The sequence below is a fragment of the Amphibalanus amphitrite genome, unplaced genomic scaffold (genome assembly GCF_019059575.1).
Source record: "Amphibalanus amphitrite isolate SeventyFive unplaced genomic scaffold, NRLGWU_Aamphi_draft 000864F_arrow, whole genome shotgun sequence".
Classification (NCBI taxonomy): Eukaryota; Metazoa; Arthropoda; class Thecostraca; order Balanomorpha; family Balanidae; genus Amphibalanus; species Amphibalanus amphitrite.
In genome coordinates this window covers 66,168-78,916 of record NW_024882358.1, presented here as the reverse complement: position 1 = coordinate 78,916, position 12,749 = coordinate 66,168, and positions in this window count along the sequence as shown.

Genomic DNA, 12,749 nt, shown 5'->3' with positions numbered 1-12,749 from the left:
CTGATGAGGTGTGGGGCCGTCTCCGGCGGGCGGCCAACACCGCCCCCGGCCCTGACGGCCTGCGGTACGCCGCCTGGCGCGCCCTCGACCCCGGCGCGCTGCTCCTGACCCGGGCCTTTGAACTGTGCCGGCTGGCGCGCCGCGTCCCGCCCACCTGGGTTGTGTCCGAGACGGTGCTACTGCACAAGGGCGGTGGCCCGGTCCGGCCCGACAGCTGGCGGCCGATCGCCCTCGGCGCCACCGTGGCGAAACTCTACGCCGGTGTCTGGGCTGACCGGCTAAGTGGGTGGGTGGAGGGGGCTGACCTTCTGTCCCCAGGCCAGAAGGGTTTTCGGCCCTTTGACGGCGTCCTGGAGCACAATTTTGTGCTCCAGAGCGCCATCAACGGCGCCCGCGAGAGCCGGACAGAGGCCCATGTCGCGTTCATCGATCAAACGAATGCTTTCGGCTCCGTGCCCCACAGCATCCTTTGGCAGGTGCTGGAGCGGGTCGGTGTGCCGGAGGAAGTCGTGACGGTGGTCCGGGGCCTGTACCAGAGCAGCGCCACCCGGTACCGGGCCGGGGATGGCCTGACCGCGCCGATGAACACATGCTGCCCTGATCTTACTGAGATTGTGACGATGCTAACAACATTGTTTTTCTCCTTCTAATAGCTGTGATGTTCATATAAAAAATGGACACCCACCAAACCCCATGAGAACGAGAATGTGAACGTGGTCATAAGGAAATCACATTCCCGACCATAGCCATTGAGAAAACTTCTCGTCACAACAAAGAAAACGTACATCTAAGTAGCCATATCATAAAAGTCCTTCCATATTGTGTTGTATATAGCATGCAACGCAAATACGTATGTATGCAAGAACACAGCCACCAACTAATACATTTATTACCCTAAGGGTGACGGTAACCTGTCGAAGTTCTCCGGTAACAGTGTAACGGTGCTGCAATCACTGGACCGACAAGACAGAGCCAAGAGTGTCAAAGATCTCATCCCTGGGGAAGATCCACTACTGGTTGAACGTGAGCTGGGAGTCCTGTGGCACTAAGAAACAGACGAGCTTGGCTTCCATGTCAATCTCGAAGCATTGGGCGAAAAGCCGGTGACGCGCCGAGGTCTGCTGTCGGGTACAGCGGCATGCTATGACCCACTGGGGCTAGTCGCACCGTACGTGCTGCGTGGCAGAATGATCGGATAAAAAAGCGGATATCTCCAGCATTTTCCGAAATGAATATTTTCCCATAGGCTTAACATTACGACGTAGTGACCTCTAACTGACCTCAGGTCAGTGACATAAAAATCGAACCATATGTTATAAAACTCGGCGAACTTAGCACATCCTGAAAGTTTGAAGAAAATCAGTCCAAAACTGTGAGTTGCACATGTGCATAAAAAATTTAAACTTGACCACAACCTTGTACCGTTTTTCTTTTGACCTGGTGACCTGACCCAAGGTCACCCGGACCTGAAATTTTTAGGTCATATGTATGTAAAAAGGTTGCCCCATAGGCTGTGCCAAATGCCCGCCGTTTTTATACCATCTTCGAAAAACCTTAGGGGGGGCACATCGACCCCCCCCCCCTGCCAGGGCGAGGGTTAAACTATCATTATGCCTTACTGTGAGTTACCTTGAAGCTGCAACATACACCATTTTAGTAAATGTGCACTATCTCTTTTTACATGTTTGCAGATGTGGAAAGAGTTCGGTAGGCTGACAGGCCGGGACGGAGATGTCAAAGCCGACTGCACACAGCGTCTCCGAGACGTGTTAGCCCGCGTGAAGTTGGAGACCGGCTGTGGAGGTGAGTTCATTCTACACATTTGTCAAAGCGATAAAGTGCTGACTGCTGAATGTTGAAAAATGTTTTTTTTTTACCAAGCTAAGTCAGTGCATTTCCCTTGCAGATGATACTGTGTCAGCTGTTCTGCTGTCGCTGCTGGGTGAGGACGACGCAGTGTTCCAAGCAAACATGGAGGCGTAGCCTTGTATTGTGGGAGAGAACCTGTGTGTGGAAAAAACGGATGTCGTGAAGACTAACGGGCTTAGCAGCCAGGACAAACTGCTCCTGTGGGGAATGAAAGGGTGTGGGATTTAACTCTTCTAGCTTTAACAAAAATATATTTTCCAGGCCTGCCCTTCTCGCCCCTGGCGCTGGATGAACTCCTGCCAGACATCCAAGAAAACGACCAGCGTTCAGATGTAGAGGTGGCGCTAACCGGCGAGCCCGGTGCAGTGGAGGAACCAGCTCAGCAGGAGGTGGAGCCAGCTCAGCAGGAGGTGGAGCCGGAGCGGGACCCGGTGCAGGCCCTTGGGGCCAACAGCCGGGCTCGGGCCGGCCAGCCCCAGAAAAAGGGCCCGCGCCGGCGACCCGCAGACGCCCCGCCCCTGGCGCCGCGCAACCGAACGTACTGCAACGTCGGGCGCTGCACCGGGGAGGTGCAGTATTATGGCATTCACCGGCACTTCGAGGACTGTCACAAGGACGTAAGTACTACGTTTTTTTTTCATATTTCACCATATACAGAAATAATGCGCCATGTCAAATATAATTTTCAAGACGGCTACTTTAGCTTAATCGCTGTTCTGTTTCCAAAGAAATGCACTTCAGAAGGATTGCTGCCCTCTTCAAGAATATGTTTCGTAATGCATGCACCAATGCATTCTTGTATTCGTCTTTTTGAAGATGGATTTGAAAGCAGCAATAAGAGTACTCTTTCTTTCACAGATCCAGGACGTTGCGGGCGCTATCCGGGCCCTGAGGCGGGCGCAGCAGCCCCGGCGGGCTCCCAGGCGGCCAGTTTACCAGGTGCCCGGAGTGCGCGGTTGAGGTTCCGCCGCCTGGATAATCCCGATGGAGGCCCAACAGCGCTTCCTCGAGGTACGTGGAAGACAATGATTTCATTTTCAAAATGTATCAGTTACGAATGCAGTGCATGTGGCTATAGCAGTAAATTGAGCACACTATGTCATGCAATATTTATCGGTCTGTTTCAGTCCGACACGGTCAAGAAGCTCCTTGAGGGCGACTGTCAGGAGATTGTTCCTACCCTCGCCACCGCGCGAGCTGCCCGCAACGGCCTCATGACAGTGATGCTTGTCAACGGAGCTGGACGGCCATCACATGTCACCGGTATCATGGCCAAGGACGTGGCGACTGCTCGGGTGAGAATGTCCAATAACTGTTGACTTGGACAATTGATGAGATGAGATGCATTAAAGTTATTCATAAGCAATTGATATGTATCAACTTCTTAGATCTCTCGTTTCAGGACGTCGAGCTCGACGGTGAGCCGTATAAGATGGTGAGAAATTGGTCCTTCAAAACGGCCCGTCAGCATCGCCACGAGGTGCCCTGTCCACTGCGCCTGTGGAGGCGCCTGTGTATCCACGTCGACAAGGAGCGCCCACTTCTCGTCGCCTGTGGCGGCGGCGAAGGAAGGATCTGACTGTGGCCGTGTGAGTAAGCACTTGTTAGTCTCAAAAGTTTAAGAACATTGCATAAACATGACATTTCTTGTTGTTATTGTGTTGAGGCAAAGTATTCCATGTAAGAGCTCGTGTCATTCTGTTCCAGCTCTCCGTCAACCAAGGAGGTGGACGTATGGACTCCAGCAACGCTGGAAAGATGTTCCGGCAAGTATGGAAAGAGGTCATGGGGGACGACGACGTCCCACACCTCACAGCACCAGGGATACGATACGGCACCGTCATCGGCACGTCCAATGCGGATCCTGAAAAACGGAAGTAAGTAGCAATCGGATTTACGAGTTCTTCGGTGAATGACTCAAGGAATTATTTGATGATTTCATCTAAGAATCAAATACGTTATGTTCAAGTACATAATGCGTGTACAGTGTGAGTAGTGTAACGCATTTGTTCTTGTTACAGGGATGTCGCTGCATCCATGGCACATTCAGCCGACACTGCCCTGGAATTCTACGATGTCTTTGGCGACGTTGGAGCGTCGGCACGCCTGCGGGGACATACAACTGTCATTCGGGAGCGCCAACGGCTGTCAGCAGCAGGCAGCTCGGCGACAGCAGTGACCTCTGAGCCGGTAGATTCCTCTGAACCGGAGAGTTCTTCGGCCGTGGCGAGTACCTCGTCGGTGGCGGGTCCATCGTCGGTGGCGGCTACCCCGTCGTCGCCCACTTTTATTCGCCGTCGACAGCCTTAGAGACGTACAAGGCCGAGCTACAGTCCGAATTTGGTACAATATTTATAGGCATGTGTACCTATTACCTATTTGTTAATACCCGTGCACAGAGCACCATCCCAAGCTACCGCAGTCGCTTACACAATTCGCTCGTAGAACAGCATGTACGCTTGCGCCTTGAGCACCTTGTCCGGAGTTACCTCTGTGACGTGCGTGTCACTCACGTAAGACCACCGCCCGGCCTCCGGCTGCGGCTCCGGCGCCGTCTCGGGCTCCGGGGCGGGCTGTTTTTGATCCGTCTGTGACTCCTGTGGCGCGGCGGCGGGGTCCTCGCCCTCCCCGTCTTCCCGGCCCTCCTCTGCGGGCCTGACCGGGGACGGTCCGTCCGTGGTCTCCGGTCGGGTCTGCTCGGAGCGCTGCCTCGCCCGCTCACACGCCACGGCGAACGCGTCGGTGACGAGTGTGGTGAGTCGCGCAGGGTTGACGGTGAGCTGGTCGTGAAGGCGGCGCACGCGCACGTAGGCTGTGTAGTGGCCGCTGGTCAGTCGACCGCTGTGCTCAACGACACCAAACAGCGAGTAGAGCACCCGCCGCTGGCCGGCCCGCATCTGAGGCAGGTCCTGGCTGATGGAGGAACAGAAGGGGGCCAGATCGAGCCGCTCGCCGAACTGCACGTGCCGGTTTACCTTCCGCAGGCTGAAGCTGCACACCTCGAACCACTTCAGGTGGATGGTCAGCACCGGCGGCGGACTGTAGATGAGCAGCTGCTTGCTGGCGTTGCTGTATACTGTGCCGAGTTTCTTCTCAACTGCTTTTTCAGCCGCCGTGAGCCGTTTGTTGCGCAGCTCGATGCAGTTGTCGCAGCCGAACTTGTTGCGTACTCCCATGCGTACTCCAAACGACGGTCGTACCCTCCCGTCAGATCAAGTAGCGTGACGTGAAAAGACGTACGGTTACGTTGGATGCGTTGGGTATTGCCGAAGTTTCAAAGTGTAACGCATCCCCAGCATCTGGCGACGAAGAGCTAGAGCATGTTATGCACAAATTATGCGTATTTGTGTCGTTCAAAGCTGGATGGTGCTAACGTGTACCCCTGTATATACTCCCATCAATCGTGCCGCAAAGTAGATCCCGGCGAGGTGATGAGTTCACTTGCGTTTTGGTTCCGGGACACTGTCAAAATGACAGCCCCGGCTTTTCTGCGTCATACGGAACGTACACACTCATGGACAATGACACTGGAAGCATCGACTCGAGGATCAATATATTATACAGGGTTACCAAAGCTTGGGATTTGTCCCAAGATCTTGGGATATTGAACCCGACCTTGGGACCTTGGGATTCAACAGCAAACCTTGGGATTTGTCCCGAGCTTACGACTCCCGCTAATTTTAGCACATTTTTTTAATCATTGGAAAAAGGAAAAGTATTAATAAAGACCAAACAAAGGAATCAGGAACACATCTAACACAACTTAATTGTTTTTTTTTTTTTGTAAACCGTCCCTTTTGGACGAACACAACCGAGCGTTCTTTCGTTTGGTTTCACTGTACCTTACTAAGCAACCAACGAAGCACGAATAAGTTATCCTTATTTGACGCGTCTTCACTTTGTTTCTCCCGTCTCATCTCTCAAGTGAGGCAGTTAGCGAAATACCCAGTGGCTTCCGCGTCGATTCACACCCGGCCTGGCCGCCTGTTTGCGAATTGCGACGCCCGACGCGCCCGACGGATCGGAGGCGGATCCAGCTCAGAGTTTTTTTTTGGGGGGGGGGGGCAACCCATAAAATTTATCGATTCTTTCCATGCATCGTCCATATTCGGCACTGCCGAATGCAAGTTATGTTAACGATATTGATTTATTTACCCCGCGTTCGATGTCTCTCGGACGGCGAAGATTCTACGCCCTCCGGCCAATCACGTTCCACAACCACAGCCGAGCCCCCGTTGACCTTGAACGGGATTGGCCGGACGACGTAGAATCTTCGTCGTCCGAGAGACATCGAACGCGGGGTTAGTCAACCAAAGATTTGAAAATACGTCAAATACACTTTATTTGCTCTATATTTGGTTTCTATAGACCTTGGGATGCACATTGGGCTTTGATCCTGTCGACCTTGGGATATGGAGCTCGATTTTGGGAAATTCGCGCGGCGATCTTGGGATTTAGAAAAATTCTCGTTGGTAACCCTGATATTATATTGATATTTGTCATCATTCAGGGGATTGGTGAGATTTGTGTTCATTCGAGGCGTCGCCATAAGAATGTAGACGTCGCCCTCCGTTCCCCCAGTTGACCGTTGGACAACTCCATGCCTTCACAGATCGAGATCGTGGCGAACACCACGAAGCAGCTCGTCGAAGGCCACATCACTCTCGGCCAGCAACTCCAGCGGGTTGCCGCTGGCTCGGCCCGCATAGAGGCTCTCCTGGCCGAGCGGCTCAGCGCCACCGTCCGGACGCTCCAGCGGGTAGAGGCGGCGCTGGTGCTTGGTTAGCGCCCGCGCAAAACTTGCGACATGTTCATCGCATTCGCATGAGCCAATAAACCTGCACCCGGATTGCTGACTGTCGCTTATTTGCCCGGAGTGATCAGCCTGGACCGCCCCTAACGAGCCCGGAGGCGGGAGGAGTGACGCGGCAGTCGTGAGGACGTTTCCCTGGGCCCGTCGTTATCCGTACCGACGTCGCTCACATGTTAAACGCTTTTCTTTCCTTTCTTTAATTTACCACTGAAGTCACTCCCGCCAGCGACGGATTCCACTTATAAAACAGGGACGGGAGCGAGAAACAGCCGGCGGGACTGCCTATTGCCTATCCCAGTGACCCTCATCGTACGAAGAACACAAGTTTAGTAGAGGAAACATTTGGTATCTACATCAAAGGCAACCTTCAAAGGACATGACAGCCTTCGATATTCTAAGAATGACAAACAAAACACGAGCTTGGCATGGGGATAGGACACAACATAGAACACATGGAAACCAAATAACCAGCCAAAGCGACAAGAACTAAACAAAGCAAATTCACTTGATGCCTCTCTCATTATTGTCTATCAACTTCACTCGCTGAATGAGTGGATCGTTGCTATGTGAAATGGTTCTGTTGTGTGTGAAATAACTTGAGCATTTACATGTCCCGTCTGCGTACTCTGTTGGCGCTCATGTCTAGCATTGTCGGGCGACAGTCTTATATCAATGACAGCCGACTAGCGAAGGCCGTGTCAGCCGGCGTTCCCGACTCGCTGACAAATGTGGTAGATATTGTATCCTAATAGTATTACATGATGATTGATGGTGTTTTATGTTTATTATGATTATATTATGTGAATTTGTTCAATTACACCATATTTGTTGCTAATATCTAGTGCCGTCTGTGTCCCCTCCCCGGGCGGAGGACACCCAGCCCCGGATCGATGGTGACCGTCTCGTGCTGCCCTTTCCCCTCCCCGGGCTGCTCCTGTGCCCGGTGGAGGGATGTGGGTTCAGGTACGCCAATTGTGTCCCTTCCACAATGAGGCACAGCCTCAAGCGGCACATTAAGCGCTGCCATGTTGACCTCTCCGTGGCCCAGTGGGTGTGCGGCGGCTGTGGTTCTGACCTTCCCTACCACTTCTCCCGGCACGGCTGCTTCGCCCAGCCGGCCGCTGCCGGCCATGTCCCCATGCCCCACAGATGCTGGTGCGGCCGGAGTTTCACGACTCGCCGTGGCCTTTAACCAACCACGCCCGGCAGTGCCGTCGCTCGCCCGTGCATGTAGACACGCCGTCACTATCGCTGTCCCGTGTGACCGTTGACCGACCGGTGGCAGGTGATGACGCCCTCTCCCTGACCCCGCTCACCCTTCCCGTGGCTTTGGTCCGCGGCTCGGCCTCTGGAGAGAGGAAAAAGCTCCTAGACACAGCTGTGCCTCTATGATTCAGCATTGAGAAAAGTGTAAATCATCAGCGCAAAAGCCCTATGAAGTATGAAGCACGGAGCTACATTGGATGATGACTGATGAGTCAAGGTCTCCCAGCCCAAAACGTGTCCAAGCTCAGTCTGATGACCCTAGTGTCAAACCAGTTGTGGTCGACTCTGAGCACTCATATCATGGGATGCACGCAAACCGCCATGTGGGTAATCTTGTAGAGACTGAAAGACTGAAAGAGAAGCTGCGTCACCAGAGGTACCAGCAGAAGAAACTCCGACAGAGGCATAACAGGCGGCAGTACCTCGAGAGCTCTCTGGAAGTCATCAAGGAGAGGTGAATCGCCAATGAGGACCTGGTGGATGGAATCAAAAACCGGTTCGAGAATCCCCTGCTCTCTGAGCTCTTCTTGAATGAAGGCGTGAATATTAATAACCCAAAGAAGAGTCGCGGTCGGCGGTACTCAGAGGAGATAAAGAAGCTCTGTCTAACACTGCATTGTCAATTATGCTGGTAGGGTTCCGGCTCCGCGCCAGCCGGTTACGAGAGGGAGCAGGAGGAGGGGAAGAGGGGAGAGAGAGAGAGAGAGAGAGAGAGAGAGAGAGAGAAAAAAAGAGAGACGAGGGAAACTTCAGATATCTCCGCGTTTTTTTTTTTAGCTCGAGGTTCCTCAGCACGCGTCTGCTCTCCGGCGTCATATAGTTTTTCAATGCCGCGAGCTGAATGTTAGACGGTGCGTCTATGAGGCCCGTCAGAAGAACGTTATCATACCAGGCCTCTCTCCACACATGGAACGACTCACCGCGGTCCGTTGAGAGGTCCAAACTGTCAGGTGCTCGAATCCAGCCAGCCCAGGGCGCCGGAGCACTGCGCGGCGTGGAGAGTGGCAAGTTTTCCTACCCGACGAAACTGGAATTATCCTGAGGGGGGGGGGAGAGTGGCAGGTTTTCCTACACAACGAACCCGAAATTATCCCGAATGGGGGCGGGAGTAGAGTGGCAAGTTTTCCTACTGCAGGTACCAATCAAATACCAAGTACATTGGCAGGTACCGAGTACTTTTGCAAGTACCAAGCAAGTACCAAGTACTTTTGCAAATACCAAGCAAGTACCAAGCACTTATGCAAATATCACGCAAGTACCGCAAGTACCAAGTACTTTGGCAAGTACCGAGTACTTTTGCAGGTACCAAGCAAGTACCAAGTACTTATGAAAGTTCAGCAAATTTTTCGCGAATATCGAAGCTTCTAGACGTCCGATCGTCACCGGACAAACACCAATCGATCCCAAATTTTCTCCCGTATCTTTTTATGGCCAAAGCGACGCGGAGCGGGCGCAAGATATCTTGTCAGTTACCCATTACAGCCATATTTTTTCTTCCCTCGCAACAGACTAACTCAGGATGAGACGAATCTGTATGACTTGAATGCACATGATTTAACTCTTCTAGCTTTAACAAAAATATACTTTCCAGGCCTACCCTTCTCGCCCCTGGCGCTGGATGAACTCCTGCCAGACATCCAAGAAAACGACCAGCGTTCAGATGTAGAGGTGGCGCTAACCGGCGAGCCCGGTGGAGTGGAGGAACCAGCTCAGCAGGAGGTGGAGCCGGAGCGGGACCCGGTGCAGGCCCTTGGGGCCAACAGCCGGCGGGCCATCAGCCGGGCTCGGGCCGGCCAGCCCCAAAAAAAGGGCCCGCGCCGGCGACCCGCAGACGCCGCGCAACCGAACATACTGCAACGTCGGGCGCTGCACCGGGGAGGTGCAGTATTATGACATCCACCGACACTTCGAGGACTGTCACAAGGACGTAAGTACTACGTTTTTTTTCATATTTCACCATATACAGAAATAATGCGCCATGTCAAATATAATTTTCAAGACGGCTACTTTAGCTTAATCGCTGTTCTGTTTCCAAAGAAATGCACTTCAGAAGGATTGCTGCCCTCTTCAAGAATATGTTTCGTAATGCATGCACCAATGCATTCTTGTATTCGTCTTTTTGAAGATGTATTTGAAAGCAGCAATAAGAGTACCTACTATTTCCTTCACAGATCCAGGACGTCGCGGGCGCTATCCGGGCCCTGAGGCGGGCGCAGCAGCCCCGACGGCGAGTTACCTAAGTGTGGAACTACAAGTCGATTCTAGGGCTCTGATTGGTGACTTTGGTCGGGGGATGACGCTTATAGCATGACGTCACTCGCGTACTTGGCCGGACCAACGGCGCAGCGCAGGCGCGCCGAGCTAACCCAGAGGCTCTCAAACTCAATTGTACAGATCCTGCGCATTGAATGGCGAAACTTCGGATAGTTCGCTGAGTTTGGAAGCCCCTGCCAGAGGACTGGAGACGGCCGGATTATTTGCTGGACAGTGGGCAGCGCAGATGGCGATTGACGGTGCCAAAGAGATGATAGGGGAAAAGGAGTTGAGACTTTAGCAGTGAATTATAAGCCTGTTGCATAGCTGAGTGGTAAATTGTAAAATACTTAGGGTTTGAAGAGATGCAGTGTAGTTTAGCCGACTCAGGGGCATTCTGCCGAGTTATGTAAGAGGGAAGGGTCGCAACTCGCAAGTCGTTTGTTTCCATGATTGCCTGATTAAAATGTAAAGCGTATCTAATGTTTAGTTGATAATACAGCGAGGTTGGGCATCTGCTCAATCCATTTCTTCTCTGCAATAGTGCATTCGCCACTGTAATTCATTGTAAGAGGCACTGGGCTGCGCCGCCTGTTAATTATTCCGAAACCACCAGTGAATTCATTTGCTGTCGTCACAGTCACTCACAACAATACGAATCGTTCAGTCGTGCGCTGGGGGTCCGCCAAGTTTAATTGTGCTGCAGAATGCAGACTGGACCGCCGAGAATATAACACTTCCGTCTCCCTGGGCGAGCGGCGCATTGGAGCCGAAGGAAACTGCTTCAGTTTTTTTTTTTGTGGGGAGGATACCCATGTTTGAAAATTATGTTATGGAATGGTGTGATAAGGAAAAGGACGGTTTCTTGAATTGAGGGCTGTGGAGAAGAGGCAGATTTTCTCATTTGCTACCCGATGCAACGCGAAAAGACGCAAATGTTGCACATTGCCGCTTAATAAGTCTAATAAAAGATAAGGGACTTCGTGAATCATGCCTAATTGACCGCGACCAAGTTATTTGCCAATGCAGGTAGGCACTAGGTAGGTAGATACCTACTCATTTGTGAACAGAACGTTCCACCACCCCTCGCCAGAAATTCAATCAGCAGTTGCTTATTAAAACGTTTGAGTGCACCTGACAACCTTTAAAAATGACGTCCTCCCTTTCAATGGTTCGTGCGAAGACACAAAGCCAGAATCAGCCAAGCAATATCGGAATCCATTGCGCAGTGTGTCGGATGTGCCCCCAGTTTTCAATCCACATAGCATAGCACACACTGCTAAATGCAGGTACGCTCACCTACACATTAGGTATTCGAAGGACTTAATAGCTCATACACATGGAAGAAACACATGAAATGTGATTTATAGCTGCAGCAGAAGTTTGGCGTCCGATGCCTCTTCGCCAAGTTAAGACCATGCCAATCTCGGCCAGTCTGCCGCTGCGCCGGCACTGGCCGTGGTGTGACGCCATCCGGCCGGCTCGGCGCTGGGTAGTTCCACACTTAGGTAACTCGCGCCCCGACGGGCTCCCAGGCGGCCAGTTTACCAGGTGCCATCGTCGAAGTGAAATGCCCGACCACTAGTGCGACAAAGAGGGCATTCATCAGCGACGATGGGGTTGCAGGCACCAAAGTGTATGCTCAGCTACAACTGACGATGCGGGTGGCGGGCACGGCGTGCAGTTACCTGTGCGTGGCTGCGCCTGATTTCGAGGCAACCAGTGGGGTGGAGATCAAGCGTGTGCTTCCTCGAGGTACGTGGAAGACAATGATTTCATTTTCAAAATGTATCAGTTAAGAATGCAGTGCATGTGGCGATAGCAGTAAATTGAGCACACTATGTCATGCAATATTTATCGGTCTGTTTCAGTCCGACACGGTCAAGAAGCTCCTTGAGGGCGACTGTAGTGTCAAGAGATTGTCCCTACCCTCGCCAACGCGCGAGCTGCCCGCAACGGCCTCATGACAGTGATGCTTGTCAACGGAGCTGGACGGCCATCACATGTCACCGGTATCATGGCCAAGGACGTGGCGACTGCTCGAGTGAGCATGTCCAATAACTGTTGACTTGGACAATTGATGAGATCAGATGCATTAAAGTTATTCATAAGCAATTGATATGTATCAACTTCTTGGATCTCTCGTTTCAGGACGTCGAGCTCGAGGTTGAGCCGTATAAGATGGTGAGAAATTGGTCCTTCAAAACGGCCCGTCAACATCGCCACGAGACGCCCTGTCCACTGCGCCTGTGGAGGCGCCTGTGTATCCACGTCGACAAGGAGCGCCCACTTCTCGTCGCCTGTGGCGGCGAGGGAAGGATCTGACTGTGGCCGTATGAGTAAGCACTTGTTAATCTCACAAGTTTAAGAACATTGCATCAACATGTCATTTGTTGGTGTTATTGTGTTGAGGCAAAGTATTCCATATAAGAGCTCGTGTCATTCTGTTCCAGCTCTCCGTCAACCAAGGAGGTGGACGCATGAACTCCAGCAACGCTGGAAAGGTGTTCCGGCAAGTATGGGAAGAGGTCATGGGGGACAACGACGT